The sequence below is a fragment of the Rhinolophus hipposideros genome (genome assembly GCF_964194185.1).
Source record: "Rhinolophus hipposideros genome assembly, chromosome: 5".
NCBI lineage: Eukaryota > Metazoa > Chordata > Mammalia > Chiroptera > Rhinolophidae > Rhinolophus > Rhinolophus hipposideros.
The window spans coordinates 42612432-42624800 of record NC_138051.1 but is presented as its reverse complement, the minus strand read 5'-3'; the positions used below and the strand labels follow the sequence as shown (position 1 = coordinate 42624800).

The 12369-nt window shown below is 39.8% G+C and overlaps 1 protein-coding gene across 6 annotated transcripts in view; it reads right to left on the bottom strand.

Moving 5' to 3' along the window:
• Window positions 1–9969, bottom strand: part of SEMA6D (semaphorin 6D) — a gene marked incomplete at its 3' end in the record, with an annotated part of 573645 nt that extends 563676 nt beyond the window's left edge. For 5 of the 6 annotated variants that reach the window (XM_081049652.1, XM_081049648.1, XM_081049641.1 and 2 more), the window contains exon 1: window positions 9671–9969. The remainder of the gene's footprint in view (window positions 1–9670) is intronic. The other variant, XM_081049650.1, reaches the window with a different exon arrangement.
• Between the last annotated feature and the right edge of the window lie 2400 nt (window positions 9970–12369).

Here is a 12369-nt window from a genome sequence, read left to right as displayed (position 1 = left end):
TTGCTGCAGATAATCATAAGGATTTAATTTAAACTGCAATGAGCAGTACTTGGATAAGTGTAGGATAGTAAAGATACAATCTAATTAGGTCTTGACAAATAACTAACAGATAATAGTACTTACTTTATGCCAGCCATGCATTTACTACTCATACCAACCTTACATGGATAGGTACTAATATCCTCAATTTTATCGATGGGAAAATGGAAGTAAAGAGAAGTTAAGTAACTTGCCCCCAGCTTCACAGCTAGTAAGTGACAGTGCTGGGATTCATACTGAGGTAGCCTATCCATGGGGGTCCATGCTTCAAACACTATGCAATGCTGCCTCTCAGATCATAATTTCTGCAAAAGCAACAGTGGAATAACCTGCTGGTAGCTAAGGCAATGATCCAGGCTAGAAAATATAGTGTCTTACTCCAAAAGGACAGCAGTGGAGATGGTAAAAATTAAATAGATTTGTGATATATTTTAGCAGTAAATTCTATGAGCTTTGATGGCTTGGATATGGCAGGCAAGGAGAATGCCTGGTGGGGACAAATATTTCCGTGACAGTTGAATCATATTACAGAGATGGCTTTCATTATTGTGTTTATTCAACAGACATTTTCTATGTTACCAGGCTCTTCCCATCAAAAAGTTTTCTCTGCTAAGCTGAGTATGTTTTCAAAGGATTTGCTATACAGAACAATTTTCAACTCATTGTCCAATGAGACAACTTTTTAACATGGTTCACTTATTTTTCTGGCCTTTTCTACGTACTTACAGAAAATCATATCATGGACTATGTACAGGTTTTTTTTTTCTTTTTATATTATGTTATTTATTGTTACTTTGTCAATAACTATTTTTTCAAAAAAATATTTTTAAATGATGTTTGTATTTTATTGTCTGTTGTTTTTTTCTATCTTAGCGAAGGTCTGTTGTTTCTGCTTTTTCACTATTCTAAGTAACATACTTTACATACATCTTTGACTCCAGTCCTCATTATTTCCCAAAGCTAAGCAAATAAACATGGAAGTTCAAGGTATAAAGAAATAGTTTTATTCACTGATACATTATATTTACACATTTCTACATCATATTCCACTAAAATGTAACAGTTAAAATACCAGTAGTGGATAAATGTGGCTGTGGGTGTCCGTGGATTTCTGATTGCTTCACATACATCAGTGAACAGGAAGGAAGGCCTTCATCTGAGAGTGAGAGTGCAGACAGAGGTACTGAGTGTTTAAGGAGAGTAGCAAGTATGATATAGTTTCCCAGGGGAGTGAATAGAGTAGGCTAGTACAGTAAGATTACCTGATAACTTCAAGAACCCATTTAAGATTAATGAATATGAATTGATACCATTGTTACGTACTTTTTCTTAGGTGTTCTCAGCTGCATGAGTGCAGGCAAGAGTATAAGAGTTGGGTTTAATCAGGATTAAATTTCCAAATCTTGATCTTGTGGACCCTGAGAAAGAACATACCTACCAAGAAAGGCTCCTGGTGGCTAACTGGGCTCAAATTCAAAGGCAGAGTCTAGCAGCCCTTTCTAAACAGGGGTCTCTTACACAAACCACACTTCAGGGACAAGCTTGCACTGAATTGCTTGCCTGCATTGTGTTCCTGCCATTTGAGCCAGCCCTTATAAAGGACTTCCTGGAATTTTATTTCAACCAATAGGACTGAGACTTTCCTCATCTAATCAGAGCTGTGTAGATATATCCCTATTAGCATCGTCACTGACCAAGCAGAACAGTTCCACTCTGACCAATCAGAACAGTGCTTTTTGGACCAGTCAAACTTTGAAGATTTGGAGTCCTTATTTGCATGAGGATGGACCAATCAGGGACCAGGGGCAGAGATCTCTCTCTGTATAAGTCAGCTACCCTCTGGCTTTGGGAGTACACTTTCTCTTTCCACCAAAGACTGAAGACTACATTTCCCTGGCTGGAGCTGAAACACCGAATGAAGACAGCTCAGTGGAGCAGAATGGATCAGACTGGAGCAGGTGGAGCAGAGCATAGCAGAGCTGTCTATCTAGAAAGGGCCTGTCTAGGGCCTCCTTACAGCCTTGCTGTTCCAGAGCCATGCTACTTCATAATTGAGTTGTATCACAATTGAATAAACTTTCCTTCTTCACCATACCCTAAGTTTGGGATTTCTGTTGGCTTTGAATTGACACTAATGACCATCAATTGACAATCTCCAGACAGCTCTATTGGCCTTGAGTCTAATGTATGATACCTGCTTGCTGGACATTGGATTTTCCATGTGTACCTCACTTTTCTCTTTTTTTCAGCAGCTCCATGCCAGAGACCCCCATTCACTACTTCTTCACCTGCTAGACTTCTGCTTGTCCTTTTTGCTTCAAATCCCCCATTAAATTTTGTGTGTTCCTTCCACCCACCAACACTGAAGTATCTCATAGTTCCCCCAGTACCTCATGATGATCTCTATCATTTCACCTATCTTGTTGTCTGTATCTCTATTCCCCATTTGATTGTAAATTCCTTCAAGGCAGGGACCTTTGTTATTGTTTGATCTTTTTTTTTTTTTTTTTTTTTTTTTTTAATGTTCATTTCCCATCTCAAAAACCTGGTGCATAGTAAGTTCTCAGTAAGTGTTTATTAATGAAAGTGAGTTTTTCCTAATTAAGGAATGAACTTCCTAATAAACCTTCACCATCAAGAAATCAAGTTGCCTTGATCATACACACACCATACCTTACATGACTAATGAATGCATTTGTCAATAAAAAGTAACAGGCCTGAAAACAAATTATTTAACTGCTTACTAGTCAAAAGAGTTAGAAATAAAGAAAGTATTCATTTCCACATGTAGCTTAGATCCAACATTTAGTTTGTCTCTTTAGCTTTAGAATGATAGTAATAATTATAATACATACTATATTTGTATAGAATTATTGAGATTTTTGAAACATTTTCATGTTTACACTATGATTGTAAAACACACACACACACATACTCTTCCAAAAAAAAAATGCTAAGTGCAAATCCAACTATGGGGATTCCTTCAGAATGAGTCTTTTAAATAAATCTTTAAGAAAAGATAGGCATTTCACCAATTTGGTAGGGAAAGTAGAACATTCCAGGCTGAATATAGCATGAAAAAATATCTAAAGGTAAAATAAATTGTAAACTTCTCTAATAAGTTATATCTTTGTAAGCAGAAATTATAGCTTATATATCTATGCCTCTGGATTGTGTATAAAACCCATACTGAACATAAAATGTGCAGAATAAAAGAAGTACTTTTTCATTTTTTATTTAGTCGTTCTACCTTTAGGCAAACACAGACATGGAATAAAGAAAGGAAATGCCACTAAACTATTGTTTGTTTCTATGAGTTCTTGATTCTCATTAGTGGTTACCAGAGGATAAGGGGGGGGACGGAGATGAGGGTAAAGGGGATCAAATATATGGTGATGGAAGGAGAACTGACTCTGGGTGGTGAACATACAATGGGATTTATAGATAATGTAATATAGAATTGTGCACCTGAAATCTATGTAATTTCACTAACAATCATCACCCCAATAAATTTTTTAAAAAAAGGCCAAATTTCTACCTAATAACATAGTATGGAAATTGCGGATACATTACAATTCTCTCACTGCATTCTTCATACACAAAATGTAATAGAAAGTAGAGATAAAAGAAACTCAATTGCCACTAGAGAATAAAATAGGATTTCCACTTAGATCTTTAGAGGCAGCTATTCTAAAAAATTAATTCACTTGATAAATGTTCAAGTTTCTTCCTCACTTTTTTTTTCTGTGTGAACATTTATCCTGTGTCCTGGATGGAAATGGATGTTACCAAATCTTTTGAGTTCAAATTCACAGCCCCAAGAGTTAGTCATACTTGAACAAGCTGGTGAATAATAATTAATTGGTCACCAAATACCTTAGGAATAATTTGAAGATAAATTATCTGCCCAAATGTTATTAATTATATATTTATCACCTTAGGTAGCTTATTTCTGAGAGGCTTTAGAGATCAAAAGCGATGTGCAAAAAGTAAAGAGAATCAAAAGTAAAACATCAATTTGAATTGAGCTGCACAATGAGAATTTACTCCAGCACTTTGTTGCAATGTAATCTATAAATAACCCTCTGAGGTTCACTTGCCAATTAGGAATCATCACATGGCATGCACCTTAGGTGTCAGTAGTTAATTTGCATGTCAGTGAAACATTAACTTGATGAAAATTTTAAAGCTTTATGCACTATTTATATCATAATTGAAAGCAAAGTAAGTTGAACTAATACACAGATTTTCATTATATCCAATGTGCTTTTAAAAAGGCCAAGTTTAAATGATCAGTGTTTATCATTGTCTGTTTGAAAGTTTGCTTCGGTTCAGGACAACAGATTACGTTTTAGACTTTAAATTATATTTAACATTAAGTGTAATTAAGATGTCTGGGAAAAAATGGTGTCTATGTGGGAGACAGAAGATGAGACTCAGTTTATACTCAGAGGTAGCTGGTTAGATTTTAAGTTTAATTCAAAGTTTGTGGCCTTTGCCATAAACATGTCACCCTGGGTGAATAATTTAGTTCTAATTTTTTTTCAGCTGTTTACTTTTATTCTCCTCTCCCTGAGCTTTTTCTTTCTTTCTTTCTTTTTTTTTTTTTACCGTTAAAAAGAAGTTTTATGGGAGGCCCCTTCTGAAAGCTGAAAATGGTTGTTGATTCAAGTACAAAGGGGAACAACCAGTGGGCACTTAAACTTAACTACTGTATTTAAGTACAGTACTTAGAACAAATGTATTTATAGCCAGAAATTTCATAAGCTCCCATCCTGGTAGGATCTGGCTTGCCATCAGAATTGCCACACCTGTCAATCAGGTCCAGTCACTGGCTGATTGGACATCAAGCAGAAAAGCCAATGAAAGAGAAAAGAAAAGAAAAAGAGAAGTGAAGAGAAGTGAAGTGAAAAGAGAAGAGAAGAGGAGAGAGAAAGAGAGAGAGAGAGAGAGAGAGAGAGAGAGAGAGAGAGAGAGAGAGAAATGTTTGGAAGTCTCCACTACAATAAAATCACAATGAAATTTCCAACATTTATTTTCATGTTAACATTCTCAGTCTATTTGGAGTTCAGTATACCCACAGGGGAATTCTTTCTAATAAAAATATGTGGTTACTTTGCTTTTGGTTGGTACTATTAATAGTGTTTTTCTAGAAAGTGGGAGCTAATCGTCATTAAAGATAGGGTATAAGCTTTCAATTTAATGCAAAAGATGTGTGTGTGTATATATATATATATATATATATATATATATATATATATATAAATGCAACTCATTATTAGCTAATTTGTTATGTGTTTATGGCTTCTCTATCCAGCTAGAATATCTTTGGATCAGAAATCATATCTTAATTTTCCTAATATCCCCTCATCATTTGCAATATTAGACCTGAATAATATTTACAGACTTGATTGTATTTCTAAACATTTATTCATGTTAACTTTAATGGTCTGTCTTCTTCCATAATAAAAAAAAATAAACAGTTTAACTGAGAAAATACATACATAAGTAAAAGATAAGGTTATTGAAAACGATAACATGCATATGCATTCCACAGAGCATTAAATGATCAATAAATTAGATCCTGGATTGGCTTTGAGCTTTCTAGTGGCCAAAGCAAAAGAGAAAGTGTGATCAGTTTAAAAAAATTCACATTACCCTTGAGATTAAAAAACACCAGTTTATAAAAAAAAAGCCGTATATCAAAAGCATATGCAATCATTAATTTGCATTGCCTGATATTTTCATTCACAAATTTTTACATTTTTATTATTTAATCATGCTAATCTTTATTTTCAAGAGAATCTAAGTGAATATTATTAAAAATAAAACCTAATTCAATACGTTTTCTTTATGTTAGTTTATTGGGAAGTAAAAGTAAATTTAAGATTTAAATACACTTATTTGAATCACTTAATTTGTTTCTGGTTACATGTGGTTATGAGAAATGTCAAACTTTATTTTCCTCAGTAAACATTTAATAAGCATTAAACTTACAGAAGAAACTAAACTTTTTAAATAAAGCGTTTCCAAAATGAATGTTGACAATTTTCATTTTTACATAAATAGAAAAGCGCTCCCTCCCCTCTCAACTCCCCACCAAAGTCCTATCCTTTGGAGGAAAAAAATAGCATAAAAAAACAATGGGTAGTTTTCACTACTTAGGATGAATTAAAGTTATTCAAATGTAACAAAGTAAAGACATTATGATACTCTATTACTTTGCCTTATAATAAATGAAGTTAGTACCTGAATTACTCAAAGGTATATTATGTGCTACATAGTTTCAACTTCTAAAAGTCAAAGAAGTATTCCTCAATGAATTGTATTCAGTGAAACCTACCCTTCTTTTCCTGTATTAAGCTCTCTTTCCAGGTTTAATAAAAGTTATTCTTTCTCTCTCCATTCCTCCCCACACTGATTCCCACATGTTTTCAACAGGAAGCCCCATAACCATACAAAGTTGAAGATATTTACAAATAAATTTATGACATGGGAAAAAATAACAAAAGATTCAGAGCCAATGGACTATTAACTTAAAAGGAAATTAATTTTGAAAAAGAAAAGGGGATGAACATAAACTCAGCAAGGGTCTGAATGATAGTATATAGTACAAATAATTCTCTATTTGGGGGTCCTGAGAAATTTCAGCAAGTGGTTGTGGAGTAATGAATGTTTGTAATTCATTAGCTACTATTTTAAAATGCAAAGCACACCATGACATCAATGATGTTCTTTTTAATGTTAACAAACAGGCTATTACAATTAAAGCACTTGCAAAAAGACAGTGTATTTAAATATTGATTTTGATGAGGTTTCAATGTTTTAATGACAATAATTTAATAACACTTTATAATTCTATGGAAATAAGAAAATGTGTTATGAGGTTGGTTCGAAAATACATGTGTTTGTGAACACCAACATTTTGTGAGTAGTTGTAACAGCTAGAATTTCTATCCTGAAATTTTCTTTTATTCAAGATCCTTTAGTAAGATTTTAGTATATCCTTAAAAAAATAATCACTATTTACTTAAAAAAAATATTTTCCCAAGTAGAGAACATAATAGCATTTTAAAGTGCTTGATTTTCTTTTCTCACTTTCCATCTTCCTTCAGCTCCTAGACAACAAAACAATGGTTCTTTCTTCATGTGGAACAGTAAACTCAATAAACACAAATGGCTAGGGGGCCTCGCAGCAGTGAAATTATGGCTTCACAAGGACTTTTTTTTTTCTCTTATGAAGAACAAGTTTAAAAGGACCTTTTTCAGCATACTTTGAAGTCATGCATATTTCAATAATATAATTAAATTGGCAACACTAAACATTGCTGACTGATAAATGAGACCAAAATAATTAAGTCCTGTTCTTTGTACAATCAAGATTTAGTGCAGCAATCAATCTAGGCAAGAATTTGTGGAGTCTGAAGACTTCAGAAGATGAACAAGGAACTAGCAACAACTGGTCATGTGGGAAGGTGCTTAAATGAATATACAGTTTATACATAGCTGTATACCTTCCAGGTCTTAACCTTCATTAGAACCTGGTTGATTCATTGCTCACGTGGTCCTGTACTAAGTTGAACATGGTGTGCAAGCAAACAAACAAAAGAAGAGTCTGAAAGATAATCCTATGCATTCAGTGAGCACTATTGATATTGAAAATGTAAAATAATAATAGACGGAAAATATAAAAGGTTTTTTTTTCCAAAACCAAATAACAAAGCAGAGGCACAGATACTGTGATGAATACCATTAAAGACATAAACATTAAAGTGATAAAGGAGAGAGAGAAAGAACACAACGAACTTTCCATATGTACATTTGTGGAGCTGTGACTATGGGTTGGATGCCTACTCCGGTTTCCATTTTTATTTATCTTCTACCTAACTTCCTCTTTCAACCTTGGAATTAAATCTCACAGTTTTCCATACTCTAAGCAACACTCTTACTGCATGGCTTTTCCCTGTGGAATCAGACTGTGGGTCAGAGAGAGGTTTTCATATTATTTCTCCTGGGGGCTGGAACTCCAGGCTTTAGCAGACTGATGCAGTTAGCAAGTCCATCAGGGAAGTCAAAGTAAAATATAACCAGGGCAGTATAGTGTGTTAGTAACTACTGGGAATATATATATGTATGTATTCTTTAAAATCCCACCTGTCACATGCTTATTCTAATTACAGTACATGCATCTTAGAAAAAGAAGGCACATCCTCCTCAGGGATATACACTCTCCTTTATAGTTGGCTAACGAACATGTGATATCCTTGTCATTTGTGGAAATGGAAACACTCAAATAAGAGTGCCCTACCCTCCAACAAAATGAGCATGCACTGGTTGTGTTTGGGCGTCTCCAAGTGGGGATGACGGGCACCTTTGGACTGCCGGTGCACGTCTGCCTCCATGAATGTTAGCGAGCGGCTAGGGCGGGGGAGCAATGATGTCTACGCCAGCACTTGGCAGTTTGTAGAGTGGAAATTGCACTTTGTTTTTCAAAACGGATTCTTCTCCTGGAACTATGCAATTCGACTGGCTGAAGGCACAAATAGAATAAATAAACATTCAAAAAAATGTGTGTGTGTGTGTGTTTGGGGGGTGGGGTTACGGAGAAAAAACAAACCCCACCAGGAACCTTTAAGAGAAACAGGTGCCAGCGAGAGAAAGCAGCCAATTAACAATAACACTTAAAACTCGATCTTCGTTACTCTGAAAACAATTTCACTGGGAAAACACCGCGCCCTGTTTCTGAGGGTTTAATACGCTGTCCCCATGAATTAGAGTCCGTGAATCTAAGTTTCACACTCAGGAGCGGTTTTCGCTGTCGACTACTATTGCCCTCCGAGGCCAGAGAAGTCCGTTTCCAAACTGGGTAAACCCTTTCCTCCTTCCAGCCTGCCCCTCACTCCTGCGAGTCGTCACTTTTATCTACGGCCCCTGAGCGGTGTCTGTGTGGCTCAGCCCGGCCCCGAGAACAGTCACCGCGAACAATGAACCAGACAAGGGACCCACCCAGCGAACGCCCGCTCGCCGGTCGCGCGCAAGCCCGCTGCTAGCGCGGGACACTCCGGGCTCCGGGGCTCCCGGTGCCCCCATCCTCTCCGCTCCAGAACCCAAGAAAAGCAAGAGCATAGGTCGTTCCCTACGCCCAGAGCCCCGTGATCACCCAGCCTTCTTCCCAGCACCCACCAGTGAAAGGTGCTGTATCTAAAAAGGAATCTGAAGAGTGGGCGGCGTGGGGGTCCGGCCGGCTGCCCACCCCATGCCCCTAGCCCAGTTGGGGGGGGTTGGCACTCACTTGTGCCCGAGTCCGAGGCGTATTGAAATCCCGAAGGATTTGGGGTGGAGGCAAGAGGTGGGGCCAGGAGCCATAAAGTGGCTTCCGCCCCCTCCCCCCGGCCTGGCACGGTTCTGGGTTCGGGCAAGACACAAAAGACGGGTCGCATCAGTGCCAACAACTCCGCCACCGCCTCCGTCTGCGCCGCGCAGGCAAGCGGGGCGGCGGGGCCTCGGAGCCGGTCCCCGCGCCGCCCGGGCGCGCCGGAGGCTGGGGCATCCCCGGACGCCGCCGAATCTGCCGGGGGCGCTTTTCGCGCAGCTCAGCCGAGGAGCCAGAGAGAGAGAAGGCGAGACTTACTTGGGGGCTGAAGGCTCAGCCGGACTCCGGCTGCAGACTCCGGACGCGGCAGGTGTCTGGCACCGCGGGCCCCGGCGGAAGGCGCTGGCGCAGCTCCGGGCTGGGCTCCACTTGGCGAGCACGGCTAACTCCCCCGGCCACCCGGCCCCGCGCCGCGCTCTGCGCTGTCACCGCACCGAGAGGCACAGGCACGCTCTTCACAGCCGCCCCGCTCCTCGTGGGTCCTCTGCCCTCCGCTCGCGCTTCGCCTTCTCCCCCACGGACCGCACCCTGTCACCTCAGCAGCCCTCCACTCCCTCTTTGACACTTCCACCGGTTACTCCGCCGTCAGCGTCCTCCCACCCCTCTCAGCCCACGTGCTTCTGCCGCTCCCTCGGCTCTGAACTTCCCCTGCCGGAGCCCCCACCTCTGCTTGGAAACCCCACGGTCTCCCCGCAGAGGGGAGCTCCCACGGTGCATGGAGGCTAACTGACCTTTTAGGTCCTCACCCACCTGGCCTCAGGCCCCTTCAGGCCGCAGAACCCATTAGTTTGATTTTGTGAATGCGACGGCTTGGGTATTGTGTACTAGATATAAGGATATATGTTTCACTGTGCCACACGTCACTTTTAATATTATAGAAATGTGTGTTCCAGAGTGTCCCTTAGTAATCACCAAGCAGCTATGCACTGGCCTTTGGCGCTGGACTGTCAGCCCAGCTTTCTCCATTTGTAGAAAGCCCAACAAAATTCCAGAACACCCTCCTTTGCCCAATTCGAACCAGTGCTATTTTATACTGAAACTCCTCCACCCCCAGTGTTTTGCTGTTAGAGAATTATTTGGATATGTACTTTTCCTGTTCCTGCAAATTTAGAACTTCCTTTCTTAGGGTTCCCCTCAGCACTGTTCTTAGTTTCATGATAGTTCTTAGTACCACCTATATGCCGTTACATCTTCACTTGACTGCATGTGCTGTCCTCCATAAGTTTCTCCAGGCACAACTTTCTCACACTTTATCAGCAGCTCCTAATATAGTTCTCAGTACATACTATATCCTCAAAAAGGAAAGAAAAAGCCTGTTCAAGGAATGAATGTCCTTTAAATACAATGCAAGTGTTGGTGGTTTTATATATTTAAAGGAATGAAGCTTTCAATCTTATTGTGGGGACAGGGTCCCAGAGAGCAGTTTCCAGACTCTCAGCCTCACGTGGAAAGGTGGTGGCTCGGGTAGTAGATGGCCATCAGCTGTGACTGGTTGGCCATCAGCTGTAACCAGTTAGTCATTGGCCACTGATAGAACTGCTGTGGCTGAGTTAGCAAGTGGATTGCAGTCAGCAAGGGGTTGTTGGTTGGCGGAGAAGCAGACAGCAGATAGTTGATCGTGTGGAGCCTGCTTGCTGTGTCTCCAACCCAGCCACCAGCGAGACTATAGTGGTATGAACCCCCTACACATGGCTCCGTGGGTGCTGCTTTTTGGCCTCACCATGTCCTGCATTCTGGTGTGGGGAGCAGGACCAGAGACCCCGCATGACACTCATGTTTGCCTGTATCCCAACAAATAGATCATACAGAAAACTAAAACCTTTTTTACATTTGGCTGGTGAGTTCGCATACATTCCTTAACGTAATCTTTAAAACAAGTTTTCTTTGTTGGTATTACCCACTTTTTCTAACTTGAAGTTTGCTTAGTTGGAAGCTTCTAAGTGTGGGTGCTAGGGCATGTTTCTTCAGACTAGCCCTAGCCACATGTACTTATCACACCCAGTGCCCTGACTACCCAGTGCCACATGCTAAAGCGACCTGCCAGCTCTACAAAGAGCCTGCCCAACTGATTCTCCTCCAAAGACAGCATTTTTTCCTTTCCTTGTCCACTTATGTAACTCTGTGACCCCCTTAAATCAGGGTTAAAAAATAAAAATAAGCCCTAAGCTCAGACCTCTTGTAGAACTTGCCTTAACTCTTACACTTATTAATAAAAAAGAAAAAAAATTGTTTTTTTGCACGCATCTTGCTTCAGCTATCCTTGGGTCTTACACAGGTATTATTGTTATTTTATTATTATCGTTTTGGTTTCTCCATTGAAATAAACAGCAGCTAACCTTTTTTAAGCTAGAAACATCATATAACAGCCGACCATTGATTGCTCCGAGCCCTTTAAACATATTTGCTCGTTTAATCCTCACCAACTGTATGAAATAGAGACTATTTTATAGATGGAAAACAGAGGCACAGAGATGGGGTCACATAGCCAGTAATTAGTGGAGTAGGGATTGGATTCCTACAACCTAGCTCAGAGGCTGCTCTCTAACCACCCTGCTACATGATCTTCCACAATCCCTTGCACTTAAGAGATGTTAACAAATACTTTTAAATAATCCATATTTATTTCTTTGTACTTAGCTTCATAACAGGAAAAAGGGACAGTAAGTAATGATGTGGGCAGACCAGGTTTTCGAGGACAGGTGATTGGTCCCAACATCACCAGATCTGCTTTCTTTAGCGGGATCATGGACTCCACCTGTGACCCGCATTTGAAACATGAAGGGGACATAATGCAAGCCCACCACTTCATGTGTGTGAGATAACTAAGGCTTCAAATTTGAATTCCAGCTCTTCATAATCAGTGAGAAACATCGCCAGCTACACTGACTCCTGGCTAAGCTCACCACCAGGCCAATTTGTGTTCTTCGGGGATCCTGCTTTGTATAAGGTGTTCCCTT